The sequence below is a fragment of the Oryctolagus cuniculus genome, chromosome 1, assembly GCF_051225735.1.
Source record: "Oryctolagus cuniculus isolate XC-2025 breed Fujian yellow rabbit chromosome 1, ASM5122573v1, whole genome shotgun sequence".
NCBI lineage: Eukaryota > Metazoa > Chordata > Mammalia > Lagomorpha > Leporidae > Oryctolagus > Oryctolagus cuniculus.
Window position 1 is genome coordinate 113,803,742 of NC_142867.1, and position 22,178 is coordinate 113,825,919.

At 41.3% G+C, this 22,178-nt stretch overlaps 1 long non-coding RNA gene across 4 annotated transcripts in view; it reads right to left on the minus strand.

The window, feature by feature from the left end:
- Positions 1–22,178, minus strand: part of LOC103349194 (uncharacterized) — a 124,950-nt gene that overhangs the window by 32,166 nt on the left and 70,606 nt on the right. Inside the window, exon 4 of one of the 4 annotated variants that reach the window (XR_016221286.1) lies at positions 8,163–10,448. The exons of the other annotated variants lie outside the window; for them this stretch is intronic. This is a non-coding gene — a long non-coding RNA (uncharacterized LOC103349194). Of the gene's footprint in view, positions 1–8,162; positions 10,449–22,178 lie in introns of those variants that run through there. 4 annotated transcript variants of the gene reach the window in all.

Sequence of the window (22,178 nt, forward strand, 5' to 3'; positions counted from 1 at the left end):
AATGTTTTCTTCTGAGTTGACTATTATTATCCTTTTATCATTTCTTATTGGAGAGATTGTCTTTTCCTATTGGTTTGTAAAATATTAAGAACATATCTAAAATCAATACACAAACATACTGCAATGTTTATTTTTAGGTTATTTTTACTTTGTGTATGGGGTTTTAAAAGTTATACTTCAGAGTTGTTTTTCTAAGATTTATTTGTTTATAACAGGCAGAGTTAGAGACATCCTCTAGTTCACTCCCTAAATAGCCCCAATGGCTGGAGCTGGACCAGGCTGAAGCCAGGAGTCTGAAATTCTATCTGGGATTCTACACTTGGACTTTCTTCTCCTGCTTTCCCAGGCGGGAAGCTGCATCAGAACTGGAGCAGCAGGGATTCAAATTAGTACTCTTAAGGGATGCCAGTGTCACAAGTTGGGGCTTTACCCACTGAGTCATAATGTCAGCCCCTCCCTCCCAATTTTCAGTTTTATACTGTCAAAGCTTTCTCTCTTTGATGTCATATTCAGAAATCTTCTCCCTCCTCCCTCATTATATAAATATTGACCCATCTTCATCTTAGATTTTATAGCTTCTCACTTAAAGTCTAATTCCAATTGATTAACTATATCATATATTTGATTCATGGTAAAATGACTAAAAACCATAAACAATCAAATGCCCTCTATTACGGGTTGAGCAGGTCTTGTCTCCTCAAAACTCATGCAGATGTTTAACTTTTAAGGTCTTAATATTAGTTGTTAATGGATTCATGGTGGTGACTTGATGTACTTGTGGCTGCTAGGAGGTAGGGCTGCTAGGTGGTCTTTATGTTGTTGGGGTGTGCCTTTTGGAGGGCAGTTCTAGCAAGACAGTTTGTGGGTGATCCTGTGCCTACCGGGGAGTATGCCTGCCTAGCCCATGTAGTTAGCCAGGCACATTTCCCTCATCCCCAACCAGGTAAACTGCTCCTGGGTGTGGCCAGGCCCATCAGGAAAGCTACAGTAGCCTATGTGACCTTCAAGCAGGTTGGAGAAGCACAGCAGCACCAATATTGCCTCTATCCTATAGAATTAGTGCTGCCCTGAATTAGCTATGCCCCTTCTGCCTGCTCTTTGTCCCCTCTGCCTGACCTTTAAAAGGTGTGCTTGCTCGTTAATAAATCGGACTGTCGCTCCCCCTCTTCGTGGAGGAACGACACAGGACCCTGCGCTGTTCTTTTGTCTGCTCGGCCCTCCCCGGGTTTGCTGCTGGTTCTTCCCGGGTTGGCTACCGATCCTTCCACCTCCGTGGAAGGGCGGTTCCCCCTGCCACTTTCCCCACTTCCGCGGGGGAGTGGCACACCGCCGGCCGGCTCTCTCGGGGGCTGCTCAGATGTTATTCAGATGTTCCCCTTAGATGTTCCTGGTGCATGTTGTCTCTCTCCTCCTTTATAGTCCTCTTCCACCAATCCCAACTCTGCTACCCACACACCGAGTACGCTGCTCTCCTCCAATCAGGAGCAGCTCCTGCAGCTTGTCAAGTTGGTGAGAAGCAGCTGTGTAGAAGCTGTTTACTCCTCTCCCAGAGCCATATTGTGGGAGAGCAGATGCATAGAATAAGTCTTAATTCCAGTAACTTAGTCTAGTCCGAGTTGCTCCCCACAGCGGACATGTTCACTGAAACTTGTCTCTGGTGCCTCTTGCTGAAGAATGCCATCACCCCACCCATGCCAACAGTGCACAGAACTCGTATGGTGAGCCTGCAAGGGTTCGTTATTTTGAGTTCAAGTTCAGCTTCACTTCTCTTTCTCTGCTCATTGTATGACCAGTCCTCCAAACCCACCATGACCAGCCTCCATAGACACCTGACCATATGTGCAGCCACTTGATCAAGAACTGTAACCTCCAAACTATAGTTCCTCTTGGAGTGTTTTGGTTAAGGTAACAAGAGTGGATTAACACAGCCTTGATACCACAGTGATTTTTGAACTCTGTATCCCACACAAGTTCTGTCAATCTCCTCTTTCTTCCCCCTGAAGAACACTTTGTCCTGATATCTTCATCTCTAATTCCTTGGGGGACATCTCCCCTGGGTTTGCTCTCATTATGTGACTAAAACATCTTCAAAAGGTGCCACTGATTTCTTAACACTGCATGAGGCTGAATTGTGCCATCTGCTCCCAAAACACTTTCAGGTCCTAATTCTGCCTTCCTCTGTGTATGTAATCTTATTTGGAAATAGGATCTTTGTAAATCAAGGCAAGATTAGATCATAAGGGATTGGTGAAACAATGGCTTGGTGTCTGCCATAATAAGGAGAGGGAAATTTGAATACAGAGACATGGATGCACAAGGAGGGAGCCCACAGGAAATGAAGGGAAAGACAAGTCCAGTAGTCTCAAGGCAAGGCATGCCAAGGGTTGCCAGCAGCCCCTACAAGCAAGGACAAGGCAGGAAAGTATTCTTCTCTGGAGCCTTTCCAGGAAGCATTGCTTTGCTGACAGATTGACTTTGAACTTATAGCCTCTAGAACCAGCCACTCAGTTTGTGGTAATCTGTTATGGCAGACCTGGCAAACTACCATGACTACAGGCTCCTTGACCTGAATTCACTGGTCCAACACATCAATCAACACAGTCTTTCTAAAACTTCCTTCTCTTGTCCAATGGATATTAGTAAGTATAAAAAATACATTAGTAAGTATAAGAAATACAGTTTCAGGAGAGGATTAAGATGGTGGAATAGGGAGGGAGCCTGCTGTTCTGGTTGAGGAGAAGACAGTTTTTAAAAAGTAGAAAGCGTGCAGTCTCAGTGAGGAGTTAGGAGAAAACAGCAGAGGAAACTCTACACATATTGGAGGGACACAGTGGACCTACATGGAGGGCAAAGACACGTACAACTCAGGACGCCAGCAGCCGCAAGCCTCCACAACAGTGTTGGAGAGTGAGTTGGGACCAGACTGCAGCAGCCCACTGGTTTAAAAGCTGCAGGAAGAGCCTAGAGGGAATCCAGCTTGGAGCCCCATGGGTGATAGTGTACCTGCCAAACTAGAGGAGAAAAAACGAAGAAGGGGGCACGTTTTCTCTCTCCCCAACAACCCTACAACTGCATCCTACGTAACAAGCTGACAAGAACAGGTGCCACTTTGGACATATGTAACAGCTGTGACAGTTCATGTCAGCACTCAGCTACCAGCCAAATGGAGACTCCTGAGTCTGGTGGGGAGAACAGACAGGGGACTGGGTGCTTGTGACTGTGGGAGGCTTGTGTGCCAGGACTGTGAAAACACTGAGGTTGTGTGGGAGGACTCAGGTTGTGGCTGGGACACTGGGCAGTCACTGTGGGGCTCCACATGATCAGGGCTCCCTGGTTATCTGGCGAGAGACAGTGCTGGGGAATCTGAGGTTACACTGAGGACTGCACAGATCCTTTTTGTGGTCCTTGTGGCAGAATGGACGAATAATAAACCCACTGGGGCTAATGCCCAGCCACTGGTTTCCTTTGGGGATAGGAATACAGCTGAGTCTACACCAACAGGCAAGAACAAACCTCCCTTCTGATTAAAAAAAAAAAAAAAAGAGAGAGTGTGTGTCAACACACCAAACCTGGGTGTGCCACCTCAGACATGCCTTTCACTCTGGAGAACTAAACAGAGCTCCCTGGACACACCCACCACATGCCTCTAGATATTCCCTGAAAGCAGACACTCCACTAATTCGCACAGACTTAGTCCAAAGATAAAAGCCTCCACAGAGGAAAAAAAATAAAGAAGAAATCATCAAGGATCTCCAAAAATGCTGAATAACAAACACCAATTCAAGACACCAGAATAAGGAAGACAACATGACACCCCCAAAAAAGAACACAACACTTCAATACTAGATTGTGAAGATGATCAGATTGAAGAAATGCCAGAAATGGACTTAAAAATTTGATCATAGGATTACTTATAAGCAATCAGAAGCAAATGTACGAACTAATGAAATCCATACATGACATGAAAGAAAATTTCCCCCACAAAGATCTTAAAGAGAAACCAAAATGAAATCTTGGAAATGAAGAATTCAATAGAACAAATAAAAAATGAAGTGGAAAGCCTTAACAACAAAATCGGTGAAGCAGAAGAAAGAATATCTGACCTAGAAGACAAAGCACATGAAATTTTACAGTCAGATCAAATATGAAGAAGAAATTAGAAAACTAAAAACACTGTTAGTAATCTACAGGATACTATCAAATGACACAACATACAGGTTCTAGGAGTTCCTGAAGGCATGGAAAGAGAGAAAGGATTAGAAGGCCTTTTCAGTGAAATAATAACAGAAAATTTCCCTAATTTGGAGAAAGAAAGGGACAGCCAAGTACAGGAATCACATAGAACTCCTAATAGACATGACCAGAAAGATCTTTATCATGAGACATTGTAATCAAACTCTCCAAAGTGAAACACAAAGAAAAGATTCTATAATGTTCATGAGAGAAATACAAGATTATTTTCAGAGGATCTCCAATTAGACTCACAGTGGACTTCTGTAAAGAGAATGAAAAAGTACTGTTAAAAGTAGAAAGAAAAAGTTTGACTCAAGGACAAGAAGTAAACAAGATAAGGAGTTGAGCCTGTACAACCTTGGGTGAGCACAGAGTCTGTTTGGGGAATAGAGGGAGTCCTCTGTTCTTCCAAACAATGTTCTAACCAAGTTATGTGGAAATACGGCCCTGGGCAGGCCAGTTCACAGACAACTTTAAAAACATTTGCTTCTGGCCGATTTGCAAGCACTGCTAAGGTTAAGGTCAGGTAACGGGTTACATAAGGAAAGGATATAAAAGTAAAAAGAAAAACAAATGAAGGGGATACTGATTGCTTCCTGAATGCTACATGTGTTGCCCATGATGCTTTATTCTGGTGCTGTGGTTGTAAGTTTCTAACGGACAGGAGTCTTTGTAAATAAATCTTATCTTTCTACTTTCATGGGTATTTGGATGCTTATTCGTGAATTGAGCCTCTAATATTAAAGTCTGTACACAGCTCTTGGCCATATCACTATCTGGTCAAAATAACTTCTCATCAGAAAGCCCACAGGATAGGAGAGAACGGTAAGCTATACTCCAAGCCTTAAGAGAAAAGAACTGTCAACCCAGAATACTGTACCCTGCAAAGCTCTCATTTATGAATGAAGGTGAAATAAAGACCTTCCATGACAAACTGAAATTTGAGAATTTGCCACTACCCGTCCAGCCCCACAGAAGATGCTTAAGAATGTGTTGCACACAGAAACACAGAAACATGGTCATCACTACAAAAGAAAGTAAAGGAAGGAAATCTCCCAGTAAAAAATATAAAGGAAATCCAAAGTAAAAAAAAAAAGGAATATTTATGGGAAAATGGCAGGGCAAAATCATTTTTTATCAATAGTCACCTTGAATGTAAATGGCCTGAACTCTCCAGCTAAAAATCACAGACTGACTGAATGGATTAAAAAACAAAACCCATCTATTTGCTGTCTACAAGAAACACATCTCACCAACAAAGATGCATGCAGACCAAAAGTGAAAGGATGGAAAAAGATATTCCACGCTAACAGAAACCAAAAGAGAGCTGGTATAGCCATCCTAAATCAGACAAAATTGACTTTAAAACAAAAACTGTTAAAATAGACAAAGATGGGCACTATGTAATGAATAAACGATCTATTCATCAGGAAGATGTAACTATCATAAACATATAAACACCTAATGACAGGGCACCTGGATATTTAAAAGAAATGTAAAGGGATCTAAAGGGAGACAAAGACTCAAATACAATAGTAATAGGGGACTTCAATACCCCACTTTCAGCAATGGACAGATCAACCAGACAGAAAATCAGTGAGGAAACAGCAGAGTTAATCAATACTGTAGACCAAATGGAACTGAGATATACAGAACTTTCCATCCTACAATTGCAGAAAACACATTCTTCTCAGAAGGCATGGAGCTGTCTCTAGGATTGACCACACGCTAGGCCATAAAGCAAATCTTAGAAAATTAAAAAAATCAAAATCATACCATGCATCTTCTCGGACCACGGCTCAGTGAAGCTGGAAATCAGCAACTCAGGAATCTCTGGAGCATATGCAAACACTTGGAGACTGAACAACATGCTCCTTAACGAACAGTGGGTCATAGAATAAATGAAAAGAGAAATCAAAAAATTTCTAGAAACGAATGAAGATGACAATGCAACATATCAAAACTTATGGGATACAGCAAAACCAGTGTTAAGAAGAAAGTTTATAGCAACTGATGCCTCCAAGAAGAAATTGGAAAGGCACCAAATAAATGAGCTGTCAGTGCATCTCAAGGATCTAGAAAGACAACAGCAAACCAAACCCAAAACTAGTAGGAGAAAAGAAATAATTAAAATTAGAGAAAAATCAACAAAATTGAATAAAAAATAGAAAAGATCAGCAAAATGAAGAGCTGGTTTTTTGAAAAAATAAACAAAATTGACACACCATTGTTTCAACTAACCAAAAAAGGAGAGGAAAGATCCAAATCAATAAAATTAGAGATGAAAAAGAAAATGTAACAACAGACACCAGACATAAGAAGAATCATCAGAAAATACTACAAAGAGCTGTATGCCAACTAACCAAAAAAGGAGAGAGAAGATCCAAATTAATAAAATTAGAGATGAAAAAGAAAATGTAACAACAGACACCAGACATAAAAAGAATCATCAGAAATTACTACAAAGAGCTGTATGCCAACAAACTGGGAAACCTAGGAGAAATGGATAAATTCCTGGACACATACAACCTACCTAAATTGAGCCATGAAGACACAGAAAACTTAAATAGACCCATTACCAATACCAGATGGCTTCCCTGCTGAATTTTACCAGACATTTAAAGAACTAACTCCAATTCTTCTCAAGTTATTCACGAAAGGGAGGGAATCCTCCCAAATTCTTTTTATGAAGCTAGCATCACTTTAATTCCTAAACCTGGAGAAGATGCAACAGAGATAGAGAACTACAGACCAATTTCCCTCATGAACATAGATGCAAAAACCCTCAACAAAATTCTAGCCAATAGAATCCAACAACACATCAGAAAGATCATTCACCCAGATCAAGTGGGATTTATTCCTAGTATGCAGGGATGGTTCAACATTCACAAATCAATATGATACATCACATTAACAAACTGAAGAACAAAAATGGGCAAAGGACTTAAACAATCATTTTTCAAAAGAGTAAACCCAAATGGTCAACAGATGCATGAAAAAAATGTTAGGGATCACTAGCCATCAGGGAAATGCAAATCGAAGCCATAATGACATTTCACCTTACCCCAGTTAGAATGGCTTTCATACCTAAATCAAAAAACAACAAATGCTGGTGAGGATGTGAAGGAAAAGGTACCCTAATCTACTGTTGGTGGGAATGTAAACTGGTAAAGCCACTATGGAAGACAGTTTGGAGATATTTCAGAAAACTAAATATAGACCTACCAAATGACCCAGCCATCCCACTCCTGAGAATTTACCCAAGGGGAATTAAATCAACAATTAAAAGAGTTATTTGCACTCCCATGTTTATCGCAGCTCAATTCACAATAGCTAAGACATGGAATCAACCTAAATGCCCATCAATGGAAGACTGGATAAAGAAATTATGGGATATGTACTCTATAGAAGACTACACATCAGTGAAAAAAAATGGAATCCTGTCACTTGCAACAAAATGGATGAATCTTGAAAATATCATACTTAGTGAAATAAGCCAGTTCCAAAGGGACAAATACCATATGTTCTCCCTGATCTGTGATAACTAAAAGAGCACTTAATAGGAAATCTATAGAAATCTGAAATTGACCCTTTGAGAAGCAATGACTTGAATAGCCTTTGTCTTGACTGTTGAGGAAGGTATTTTTTTTTCTCAAATTCATACTATTTGTTGAAGTCTTTACTTAACATAGAGTTAATCATATGTGTATAAAGTCAATTGAAAATAGATCTCAGTAAAAAGAGTGGGAATAAGAGAGGGAGGAGGAAGTTGTAACTGTATAGTTCTGCATACATTCTTATGGACTTACTTCTTTTTTTTTTAACTTTTATTTAATGAATATAGATTTCCAAAGTACAGCTTATGGACTACATTGGCTTCCCCACCTCCGATGACTTCCCTCCCACCCGCAACCCTCCCCTTTCCCGCTCTCTCTCCCCTTCCATTCATATCAAGATTCATTTTCAATTTTCTATATATACAGAAGATCAGTTTAGTATACATTAAGTAAAGATTTCAACAGTTTGCACCCACATAGAAACACAAAGTGAAAAATACTGTTTGAGTACTCGTTATAGCATTAAATCACACTGTACAGCACATTAAGGACAGAGATCCTACATGAGGAGTAAGTGCACAGTGACTCCTGTTGTTGACTTTACAAATTGACACTCTTGTTTATGGCATCAGTAATCTCCCTAGGCTCCAGTCATGAGTTTCCAAGGCTTGGAAGCCTTTTGAGTTCTCCGACTCTTATCTTATTTAGATGAGGTCATAGTCAAAGTGGAAGTTCTCTCCTCCCTTCAGAGAGAGAAAGGTACCTCCTTCTTTGAAGACCTGTTCTTTCCACTGGGATCTCACAGAGATCTTTCATTTAGGTCCCCCCTTTTTTTTTCCAGAGTGTCTTGTCTTTCCATGCCTGAAATCTGGGCTTTTCAGCCATATCTGAATGCCTTTAGGGCTGATTCTGAGGCCAGAGTGCTGTTTAGGACATCTACCATTCTATGAGTCTGCTGTGTATCTCGCTTCCCATGTTGGATCGCTCTCCCCTTTATTTATTCTATTGGTTAGTATTAGTAGGCACTAGACTTGTTTATGTGATCCCTTTGACTCTTAGTCCTTTCATTATGATCAATTGTGAACTGAAATTGATCACTTGGACTAGTGAGATGGTATTGGTACGTACCACCTTGATGGGATTGAATTGGAATCCCCTGGTATGTTTCTAACTCTACCATTTGGGGCAAGTCAGCTTGAGCATGTCCCAAATTGTACATCTCTTCCCTCTCTTATTCCCACTCTTATATTTAACAGGGATCACATTTCAGTTAAATTTTAACACTTAAGAATCACTGTGTATTAATTATAGAATTAAACCAGTAGTATTAAGTAGAATAGACAAAAAAAATACTATGAGGGATAACGTATTAAGTTGTTCATTAACAGTCAGGGCTATGCTGATCAAGTCACCATTTCTCATAGTGTCCATTTCACTTCAGCAGGTTTCCTTTTTGGTGTTCAGTCAGTTGTTACCGATCAGGGAGAACATATGATATTTGTCCCTTTGGGACTGGCTTATTTCACTCAGCATGATGTGTCCCAAATTCCTCCATTTTGATGCAAATGACTGGATTTCATTGCTTTTTACTGTGGTATAGTATTCTACAGAGTACATATCCCATAATTTCTTTATCCAGTCTACCGTTGATGGGCATTTAGGTTGGTTCCAGGTTTTGGCTATTGTGAATTGTGCTGCAATAAACATTAGGGTGCAGACCGCTTTTTTGTTTGCCAATTTAAATTCCTTTGGGTAAATTCCAAGGAGTGGGATGGCTGGGTCGAACGGTAGGGTTATCTTCAGGTTTCTGAGGAATCTCCAGACTGACTTCCATAGTGGCTTGACCAGTTTGCATTCCCACCAACAGTGGGTTAGTGTCCCTTTTTCCCCACATCCTCGCCAGCATCTGTTGTTGGTAGATTTCTGTATGTGAGCCATTCTAACCGGGGTGAGGTGAAACCTCATTGTGGTTTTGATTTGCATTTCCCTGATTGCTAGTGATCTTGAACATTTTTTCATGTGCCTGTTGGCCATTTGGATTTCCCCTTTTGAAAAATGTCTATTGAGGTCCTTGGCCCATCTCTTAAGTGGGTTGTTTGTTTTGTTTTTTGTGGAGTTTCTTGATCTCTTTGTAGATTCTGGTTATTAACCCTTTATCTGTTGCATAGTTTGCAAATATTTTTTCCCATTCTGTCGGTTGTCTCTTCACTCTCCTGACTGTTTCTTTTGCAGTACAGAAACTTCTCAATTTGATGCAATCTAAATAGTTGATTTTGGCTTTGACTGCCTGTGCCTCCCAGGTCTTTTCCAGAAACTCTTTGCCTGTGCCAATATCTTGAAGGGTTTCTCCAATGTTCTCTAATAACTTGATGGTGTCAGGTCGTAGATTTAAGTCTTTAATCCATGTTGAGTGGATTTTTGTGTAAGGTGTAAGGTAGGGGTCTTGCTTCATGCTTCTGCACGTGGAAATCCAGTTTTCCCAGCACCATTTATTGAATAGACTGTCCTTGTTCCAGGAATTGGTTTTAGATCCTTGATCAAATATAAGTTGGCTGTAGATGTTTGGGTTGATTTCTGGTATTTCAATTCTGTTCCTTATGGACTTACTTCTACGGGTACAGTTTAAAAACTTGTCATGGGACCCCAAATCCCATTAAGCTGGGTGGTAAAAAAAAAAAAAAATTAAGTGTTAAAGTGACCATATTGTTAAGTGATCATATAGATAGGATTAAGTGTTAAAGGGATCATATAAGTAAGATCAAATGTCTGATAACAATAGAATTAAAAAGGAGAGAATGTTCTAACATGGGAAGCAGTCCCCACAGCAGACTCATAGAATTACAATTGCTTTCAGTAACGCTCTGACCTCAGAATCAGCCCATAAGACATGTTGGTCTGGCTGAAAAGCCTATGAGAGTATTTCAGGCATGGAAAGCCAAGACACTGGCAAAAAAATGTCCTACATGAAAGATCTCTGAGAGAGACCCCAGTGGAAAGAAGTGGCCATCAAAGAAAGAGATACTTTTCTCTGAAGGGAGGAGAAAACTTCCACTTTGCTTATGGCCTTGTCTAAAGACTGACAGAGATTGTGGATTCAAAAGGCTTCTATAGCTTTGACAGCTCATGTCAAGAGCCTCAGGTGATCACTGATGTCATACATAAGAGTGTTAATTGTTAAATTAACAACAGGAGTCACTGTGCACTTCTCACGCAGGACCTCTTTCCTCAATGAGTTGTATTATGAGAATTAACTTTAAACTTGTTCTCAAACAATTTTTTTTGTGTGTGTGCATGTGTGTGCAAACTGTTGAAATCTTTACTTAGTATAGAGTTGGTCTTCTGTGTTTAAAGTTAATGGAAAATGAATCTTGGGCTGGTGCCGTGGCACACTAGGTTAATCCTCTGCCTGCGGTGCTGGCATCCCATATGGGTGCTGGTTCTAGTCCTGGTAGCTCCTCTTCCTGTCCAGCTCTCTGCTGTGGCCTGGGAAAGCAGTGGAGGATGGCCTAAGTGCTTGGGCCCCTGCACCCGGCATGGGAGACCGGGAGGAAGCACCTGGCTCCTGGCTTCGGAACAGTGCAGCTCCAGCTGTTGTGGCTACTTGGGGAGTGAACCAACAGAAGAAAGCCCTTTCTCTCTGTCTCTCCCTCTCACTGTCTGTAACTCTGCCTATCAAATAAATAAATAAAATCTTTAATAAGAAATAAAAAGGAAAATGAATCTTAATGGAGAATGGGACTGGGAATGGGAGAAGGAGGAAGTGGGATGGGAGAAGGGGTGGGAGTGTGGGTACAGTGGGAAGAATCACTGTATTCCTAAAGTTGTACTTATGAAATTTGTACTCATTAAATAAAAGGTTTCTTTGGGGAAAAAATGAACTATACATAGTGAAGTATTTATGAATGAAATTCCACGTCAATGATTTTCTTTAAGATGCTGCAACAAGAAAAAAGTTTTGAGAGGAGCGATGAAATAAATATGGTCAAATAAGATGTTAAAAAATAAATATAGTTTTATCTTTCTGCAAATGAACTCAGTTTCTCCAGAAGGGACCATCTGAACCTGACTTAATTCAAGGTAATGCCAACCATTGTAGAGATTCTCACTCTCTTTCCCCTGATTTTCACACAATGATAAAATCACCTAACAACATGTCTCTCAAGACATATCCCCATCATTAAGCCATGAATGACTGTATCAGTATGAACTCATAGGCATTTATTTCATACCTTGAACTATAATCCAATACTGCTTCCTTTATTTTGATGTTCAAATCACTTCAAGTTCAGCATTAGGAGTGCCATCACTTGGGTCCTGCGTCCTTTTATTTTGTAGTTTGAATCATTTTTCATATTTAAATACAAAAACTGTGTACTGACATTTTACATGCACATACACACACATACACAGGTGTAAAAGCTAAAGAAGTGAGCTCTTGCTCTGGTGAGTACAGTCCCCATCCTGTGGTTGAGGCTGCTACTGGCCTAGCCTGCTCTCCAACACACTTGGGAATCCACAGTGCCTCTCTCCACAGCAGCTGTGGTGCATTTGGTCTGCTGTTCCATGATGTGTGCATGCCCCTCCCCCATCACCTCCATCCTTCAAAAAACAAAAGCAAACAACTGTTCAAGACCAGAGGTCCTTCCGTCCCACTGGCTTCAAGCCCATACTGAGATAGTGAGATCTCCTGGTTCAGAGCAATGTAGTGAAAGTGGTAGAGTAGCCAGAGTAGAGTAACCCTTGGCGTGGCTGCAGTCTGATGCCAGAGAGAGGACAGAGGAAATGAGGGCAGTATGAAGGTTACCATGGCAAGTTGGGAATCTCTCTAAGACACAGCATAGGGAGAACTATACCAGGTTAAGATAGATCAGTGTGTCAAAGTTTTTTTAAAAATCCAAATAATTAGCAGTTCAAACACTATTGAACTCATCCTTCTCCCACCGAGACAACTGGTATGTAACAGCAACGGTCTAAATTCTTCCAGGAAGTGAAGGGAGAGGCCCAGCTATTCCTGCGGACAACCCTGTAATAGGCACTGGAAGTACCTGCCGCTGCCATGGCTCTATTAGCAACAGCTCAGTCTCAAGGACAACAGGAAGAACCAAAGTGGTAAAAGACATGGTCTCAATCCACAGGGCTTTCCTGGAAAACCTGTTCATGCTTTGAGCCACAAAGAGGAAAAGATATAAAGTGGTTCTGGCTGTGGCCCACACACTCTTTGGGAAAATCTCCATCAGGCACCAGTCTTTCTGACAGATGACAGGGTCTCATCTAGCTTCTCTTCAGCCTTGGAACTCCTGCTCAGTCTTCCCAGCACCAGCTTTTGAGAGCAATCCAGCTAGGTCAGGGTGCCAAAGGGCTAGCAATGGGGGTAAAGGCAGGGGGCATGGCTGTAGGAATGGGCCTGTGTGTAACTGACACCATCTCATCACTGTGTGTCCATTTATTTGTTTAGCACCTCCTTGCTTCCTGACATTCTAAGATGCTTCAGTCCCAGACCCAGCCATTTCTCCAATAATCCCTGGTTCTATTATTTGGAGAATTTTGTCCCAGAAACACAAGATGTAGTTGTAAGGGGTGCTTCTTGTTTGTGTGCTGCTGTTGCTTCTAGGCCATCACAGCAGTCAGAAGAAAATACATATACACCAATATTTATGCACATATCTATAAGTATTTCTATATATAACCATCTATGGCCTACAGAATAATGCTGCCCATTCAAGATGCCCACGTCCTGTTTCCTGGAACCTGCAAATCCATTACCTTACCTGGCAAAGGGAATCACATATTGATTAAATTAAAGATCTGGGCGTGAGGACATTCTCCTGAATTATCAGAGTGAGCCAGATATAATCACAAGGTCCCTCCTAAAAAGGAGGTCAGGAGGGTAAAGCCAGAGCAAATATGATGACAGAAGCAAAGGACAAACAGGCAAAGACTGGAAGACACTGTGCAGCGACTCAGAAGACAGAGGGAGACACTATGAGCCAAGTGAGGCAGCAGCCTCTGGAAGCTGGAAAGGTAAGGAAATGGACTTTCTCTGGAGCCTCCATAAGGAACCAGCTCTGCCATCACCTTGACTTTATCTCCAGAGACTGAGGATTTCTGACTTCCAGAATTGTCAGAAAATGTGTCTGTCAAAGCCACTAGATTTGTGAGGATGTATTAAAAGAGAAACAGGAAACATACACATGATCTGTACCTCTTTCAGGCTAAATATGTCTCCAACTGATGTCTCCAACTCAAATCCATTTCCACATAGATCATTTCATCTGTAACCCCGGACTCCAACACTGAGAAACCTGACTCCCACCATTTGCCTTCTACTTCCTTGTTTATTTCTAGTACTCATGCATGATGGTATCAGGCTGTGGAGCCTGACCTCTAAGGAAAACACCTTTATTAACATGGTGCTTATGAAAAATACCCTTGGCCTTGGCCGACAGACTCCACTTAGTTCAGCACCTTCCCCCACCCCTTTCAGTGAAGAATTTTTTACATTTGTAGCACAGTGAGAGGTTTAGTCATGCTCTGAATTCCATCCTGGGATCTTTTAACTCTCTAAAAGCTTTTTAAAATTTTTCATACATTAAGGTTTCACTCTTTGTGTTGTAAAATGGACAAAGGCATGGTGTCCTATATTCACCATGAGTGTAACATTATAGAATTGTTTCACTGCCCTAAAAATCCCCTGTGCTCCACTTGAGCCCCTGGCTACCACTAGTCTTTTTATTATTCCTATATTTTTGCTTTTTCAAGATATATTATGATTACTATCACACAGGATGTAACCTTTTCAAACTGACTTCTTTCACATAGCAATATGCATTGAAGATTCATTCATGTGTTTTGTGGCTGGAAAGCTCATTTCTTGTCACTGAATAACATCCCATGGCATGGATGTACTAGAGTGGTTTGTTTATCCCTTCATCTACCAGAGAACAACTTGATTGCTTCCAGTTTGGAATGAAGTTACTATAGCCCTTCAGTGTGGATACATATTTCCTATCAGCTCAGTAATATTAGTTGATCAAATAAACGTTGAAGAGTTTATACAAATGATAAAAGCCAACTAAAAGCATTACATAAGATACGTCCACAAAACATGTTCAAAATTGCTTATTTGCTTTTTCTTTTCTTGTAACTTATCTCTCCAACTATCAGAAGGATATAAATGTATACTCTTTAGGACTACATTTGCCTGTTTTCTTTTCTGGTTTTATAATATCAGCCTGAAACTTTGTGTGTGTGTGTGTTTGTGTAATTGCTCAAGAAACCCATGGCATGTGACTTTCCCTGAACATATGTAAGCCCTGCTGAACATCTAGACTTAGGTGGAATTGATCAAATGATGAACATTTCAATTAGGCCATTAAATTACTTATGTATTTATTTATTTTTAAAGATTTATTATTTTTATTTATTTGAAAGGCAGAGTGACAGAGAGAGAGCGAGTGAGCGAGAGAGAAATCTCTTCATTGATTCCCTCCCCAAATGGGTACAGTGGCTGGTGGTGGGCCAGGCTGGCTGAAGCCACCAGAGCCAGGAACATGGAATTCCATCCTTGTTTCCTACAGAGTGGCAGGGGTCCAAGTAGTTGGCCACCATCTATTGCTGTTCCAGGTGTCTCAGCAGGGAGCAGGATTGGAGAAAGAGCAGCTGGGACTTGAACCTGCACTCCATTATGGAACATCAGCGTTGAAAGGTTCATCTTAATCTGCTGTGCCACAACACTGGCTCCCAGTTATACTTGAAAGGGTATATATTATTCCTCAAGTGTTCACATACTTAACAAATAAACCATACTTAATAAGCCATTCCCTCTCACAGTGTTTGGATGTCACATGTTTTACATTGTGGTCATGTAGGAAAACATGCCCTAACTTCCCATCTTCCCACTGCCTGCTGTTGCCTATGACTCTCTTTCTTAGGCGTATGCTCCGTAGTTTGCAATGCAGACCAAGCCCATAAAATTCCCATGGGGTAAAGAAGAATTGGCCCTCAGATGGGAAAAAGCCATAGATGTTAGGTGTAAGAGCTGCTGGTGGCATGTGTCTACCAGGTGAAGGGAGCCAGTGTGGGACAGGAGATTGTCCACATAGGAAGGAGGTCAGTTACTAGGAATAGGAAGTTTAGGACAGAAATTTCCATGCAAGAGTTGGCATGGATTTCACAAAGAAGAGGGGGAAGTACAAACTAAGCACAGATGTTTGGACACAGCAATAGGCAAAACAGAGCATCAGTACAGGTTAGGCACAGGTGTTTCAGGAAGATAACCTCCAGCAATGATACTGAGGATGGTACAGAAGAAAAGTCTGGTGACAGGAGCTCACCACCCATCTTAGTCTGTGTTCTGTAGCTATACTTGAATACCACAGCCTGGATGATTTATAAAGAGCATGGTGTAGGCATCTGGTGAGGGCGTTATGGCTGCATCATAATACAGAAGGCATCAACTGGTGAGACAGAGCCAATTCATTTCTTAGGAAACCACTAATGCCTGGTGGAAACCACACCCTCATGATCTACCTCCCAGAGACCCCACCTGAAAATATCAACATATGAATCTGAGATTAAGTGTCCAACCAGGAGTTTTTGAAGAACTCCTTCAAATCACAGCACCACCCACAAGGCTGTGCCATAACTAGGCAATGAGCCAATTGTTAAATACTGACTATGTTTCCTTCCAAAGTCTCATGAGTTCATCACTTACTAACTGCTGCCATAATCAGGGCCCACATTTTAGTGCCCATCATATGGTTTTCTACCCATTTGCTCACAGGTCCATCTACCTTCTTCTACTGGGCAGTATCCTTCATGAAAACCATTCATCTGAAGAAATTCATCTTTGTATGAAGTGTGGTGCAGAGCAAAGGCAGATATAGCACAGTGTTAATGCATAAACTTCAGAGTCAACCAGACTTATAAATTCCAACTTGTATTCAGTGTTTTTTTTTTTGACAGGCAGAGTGGACAGTGAGAGAGAGAGAGAGACAGAGACCAACTTGTATTCAGTTTTTAATAACTGTGAGATCTCAGCCAATAATTTTTGGGTCTTAACCTCTATCTTAGCCTTAATCCTTCATGGCTGCTGCAAAGATTAAATTAGATTACACAATCCAAGCAGAAGTGCCCTGAACATAGTAGAATTCAATACATGTTACCTGCTGGTATTCTAGCTAGTGCAGTGTCTGGCATATAGCAGTATTCAACAAATGGTAATGATTATATTGCATTTATTATTAATATGTTTTTTTTTATTTGAATGATACCACAAACAGAAATAAGGGACCTGTGGATTAGAGTCTGTCCATGGAAGGTAAATGGAGTCTTGAAATAACACCAAGAAAAAACTGGTGGATCTTGAGCTACACATAAAATAATCAGCAAGGTTCAGCAAAGTTATTTTTGGAAATATCTCTAATCCCATCAGCAGAGCGGTCTCTTGAAACTTTACTCATCCAGAGTGGGTGTTGGGGTTCTGCAGCTTAAGCCATTGCTTGGAATGCCTGCATTCCTTATTGGAGTGCCTAGTTTGAGTTGTGGTTACTTAGGACTTCTAACCCAGCTTCCTGCTAATCTAGTGGGAAGGCAGCGGATGATGGCCCCTAATATTTGGGTCCTTATCACCTATGTGGGAGACCCAGACTGAGTCCCTGTCTCTCTCCATCTTCAAAACTTTATTAAGCGGGAATTAGAACCTAGTAGTCGGGCCGGTGCCATGGCTCACTAGGCTAATCCTCCGCCTAGCGGTGCCAGCACACCAGGTTCTAGTGCCGGTCGGGGTGCCGGATTCTGTCCCGGTTGCCCCTCTTCCAGGCCAGCTCTCTGCTTGGCCCGGGAGTGCAGTGGAGAATGGCCCAAGTGCTTGGTCCCTGCACCTGCATGGGAGACCAGGATAAGCACCTGGCTCCTGCCTTCGGATCAGCGTGGTGCACGTGCTGCAGTGCGCCGGCCGCGGCGGCCATTGGAGGGTGAACCAACGACACAAGGAAGACCTTTCTCTCTGTCTCTCTCTCTCACTGTCCACTCTGCCTAGTAGTCAGGAAACAGTGGTTAAGATTAAGGACAAGCAACCCATCAGAGTGTACCATTGCTCCCACCTGAGTGGAATGAACCTACTGATTCAGCAGGTTCTTCACCCTCCTTTCTTAGCCCTGGATTACTGCTCTCCTCCTCTTCTATCACTGTCCTTGGTGATTTCAAAGGCATGCAGGAGATCTACCCTACCTCAGATACTGCTCTCATAGTCATATCCCAATTCTTATCATGTGAAGAATAGAACTGAGTCTGAAATCTTGACTTTGAGCATCACTCTGCCTGACCATCATCTCTAAGCCTGCCAGCTCAGCTCATTTACCTACACCCCATTCTCTGTTGACCTGACCACTTCTCCAGCCAACACCCTGCTTGTCTTCACTTTCCTCATCATCTGACTTCAGGTCTAAAATGGTCTCTTCTATGACCGCTCTCTTGAAACCATGCTCAAATCTTTTGCCCAGCTCTTCTTGTGTAGTTCCCTGGCAAATGCCTACCTTAGTTAGACAGAAGACCTTGTGTACTCTACTCTGGGTCTTAGATCCAGAAGCTGAACACTGCTCAAGAAACACTTGCCTATTGGTTTCTCTTTCTATGAATGAACCGCCTCTTTCCTACTGCCAAAAAAAAAAAAAACAAAAAAAAAAACAAAAAACACCTCAAATGGCCAGTCATCTACCTCAATAAGACAATCCCAATATATTTTTTTAATTTTGCTGAGTAAAAGCAGCAATCAGAAGAGCCATCCTTCAGTGTCCCTGTCAAACCGCTGTGGCCATTGGAGGGTGAACCAACGGTAAAAGGAAGACCTTTCTCTCTGTCTCTCTCTCTCACTGTCCACTCTGCCTGCCAAAAAAAAAAAAAAAAAAAAACTACCAACCTGCTGGCATCTGTACCCAGTTCTTCAGCCTCCTCAAAATAGAGTGGGCCATGCACTCCAGCTCCTATTGGGGAGAAACACCTCCCGTGCTCTGTATCCCACTTTCTTGACAATTTTCTATTATGCGATCAATCTCACATTCTTCACTGGATCACTCCCAGCAGTATACGGATATGCCTTAATAATACCAATCTCAAAATTAAAAAGCCTCTTAATGCCCCTCCCCCAAATCACCACTCCATTTCTCTGCTTCAGTTCTGAGCAAAAGTCCTTAAAAGAACTGTGTATTTCTACTTCTTCAACTCCATTTCTCTCTTCAGCACATTTCAATCAGGTTTTGGTCTTTAACCTTCCATTGAACCTATTCTAAATGAAATAGTTATGACTTCTAATATTGTCAGTCCTTTTTCTGTCCTTGACTTACCTAACTTCTCAATATCATTTGGCTCAATTCTTTTTGTAATATTTGTATTTATTTATTTGAGAGGTAGAGTTACCCAATTCTTGAAAATCAAGCGATTGATGTATAATTCACAAACAATAAAATGTATATACAGTTTGATGAATTTTGACAAGTGCATATATCTCCATAATAACGCTCACCACACTCAAGATACAGACTACCTCTTTCACCCCAGAAGTTACCTTTGTGCCCATCCAATCAGTTCTTAGAATTATCCAAACTTTTCTATTACCTTACTTCAGATTTTTCTTATACAGAATCATATACAAGTACTAGGAACTAATTTTTTCTTAATTTTTTAAAGATCTGTATTTATTCACTTGAGAGGTGGAGTTACAGACAGAGAGAGAGAGAGAGAGAGAGGTCCTCCTGTTGGTTCACTCCCCTAATGGCCTCAACTGCCGGAGCTGTGCTGATCCAGGGGCCAGGAGCTTCCTCCAGGCCTCCCACGTGGGTTCAGGGGTCCAAGCACTTAGGCCATCTTCCACTGCCTTCCTAGGCCATAACAGAGAGCTAGATTGGAAGACGGTCAGGTGGGAGTTGAACCGGCACACATATGGGATGCTAGTGCCGCAGGTAGAGGATTAACCTACTGTGCCACAGTGCCAGCCCCCTTAATTTTTTAAATATAGCATAGTTTTTTAGATTTATATATTTTATTAAGCATTGTAGTAGTTCAATCATTTCTACTGATGTGAGATATACACAGTTCATGAGTAGACTTCAACCTAACCTGCTTAATCATTCACCTGTTGATAGACATTCAGAATATTTCCAGTTTGGGTTCCTGCAAATAAACTTTCTTGTGCCAGTCTTTCTGGGGATATATATTTTCACTTAACTAGGATAAATTCCTAGGATTTGAACTGCTGGGTCATAAAGTAAGTGTATGTTGAAGTTTGTAAGAAAATCAAGCTTTTTCTAGGGTGGTTGTATCATCTACATTCTTGTGAGCAATAGTGAGAATTCTAGTTGCTCCACTTCCTCATCAACACCTGGTATTGTCTGTCTTTTCCATTTTAGTCCTTCTGATGGTATCATATGGCAGCTCATTGTGATTAGGGTTTACATTTCTCTGACAATTAGTGATGGTGAACATCTTCTCATGTGCTCCTTGGTTATTTGTGTATCTTCTCCTATGCAGTGTTCATTTGCTCACTTTTTAAAAATTTTTTTAAAGATTTATGCATTTATTTGAAAGAGTTACACAGAGAGAGAAAGAAGGGCTGAAAGAGGGAGAGAGAGGTCTTCCATTCGCTGGTTCACTCCCCAGTTGTTTGCAACGGCCAGAGCTGTGCCAATCCATAGCCAGAAGCCAGGAACTTCTTCCAGGTCTCCTACGTGGGTGCAGGGGCCTAAGGACTAGGGCCATCTTCTACTGCTTTCCCAGGCCATAGAAGAGAGCTGGATCAGAAGTGGAGCAGCCAAGATACGAACCAGTGCCCATATGGGATGCTGGCACTGCAGGCAGCAGCTTCACCCGCTACACTATAGAGCTGGCCCCCATTTGCTTATTTTTATAAGAGCTGGAAAGTTTTCATTTCCCACTTACTTGCTTTTTCAGTTTAATGATATTATTCAAGAAGCAGAGGATTTTAATTTTTATTAAGTTCATATTATGAAGATTTTTCTCTTACTGTTGATACTTTCATGTCCTAGCTAAGAATTCTTTATCTGCTTCAAAATCTCAAAGATTTTATTCTGTTTTCTTCTAGAAGTTTTGTAGTTTATGCACTTACATTTTGGCCTATTATTTCTTTTGAGTTGATTTTTGTGTATGGTGTGAGGTAAGGATTGGAGTTCTTCGTTCCCATATGGGTATCTAGCTCTTCTAGCATCCTTAGTTGAAAAGGCTTCTCTTTCATCATTTTGCTACCTTATCTCCTTCATTAAAAATCAGTTGATGGGGGCCGGCGCTGTGGTATAGTGGGTAAGGCCGCCGCTATGGTCACCGGTTCGAATCCCGGCTGCTCCACTTCCGATCCAGCTCTCTGCTATGGCCTGGGAAAGCAGTAGAAGATGGCCCAAGTCCTTGGGCCCCTGCACCCATGTGGGAGAGCTGGAGGGGGCTCCTGGCTCCTGGCTTCAGATCAGCGCAGCTCCAGCCATTGCGGCCAACTGGGGAGTGAACCAGCGAATGGAGGACCTCTCTCTCTCTGCCTCTGCCTCTCCCTCTCTCTGTGTAACTCTGACTTTCAAATAAATAAATAAATAAATAAATCTTTTTTAAAAATCAGTTGATGAGATAAGCATGGGTCTATTTTTGGATTATATTCTGATCCATTGGTTTATAATTCTAAAAATTTGTTTTTCTTTCTTGCTTTCTGTGATGCCATAATCTGGCTTTCCTCTTTGGCTGTTTCTCAGTCTCTTTTTCTACATTCTTCTAAAAACTGAAGTGCCCAGAACTTGATCCTAGGCCTCTTCTCCTTTTTCTATCTATGTACTCTCCCTCCATCAAAGATCAGTAGAAGTTAATTGGGAAACAGGAGTGAGAGCCAAAGTGGAGACACAGAGGCGAAAAGAAGTAAAATGTTAGACTGGCCACAATGTGCAGGATCCAAGAGGTGATACAGAATGCCATACATAGAAAGTGGTTGGACATAACTGGAGTCTAGAATATGAAAAAAGCAAGGGATGAGGTAAAGGAAAATTTAAGAATAGTATTGTAGGATCTGCCAACATTGTACTTAAACCTGAAAGCAACAGGACAACTGTTAGAATCTGATATGTATGACAAGTAATATTTAATGGCTGCATATCATAAATAAGTAGTCAATCATTAAAATGAAGTTTCAGAAAAATAGTCACTTCAGAAAATTCATATTATGCATCATTTGAGAAAAAAGATCTGTAAAACTATATACAATTTATATTTGTAGGAAAATATTTTAAAAGCTGAAAGAAGACTGTACCAAACTGCTAACAGTAGTTCTTGTTGAGTGTTGAGATTACAGATGGTGGGGACAGCACTGTGGCACAGGCACAGTAGGTTAATCCTCTGTCT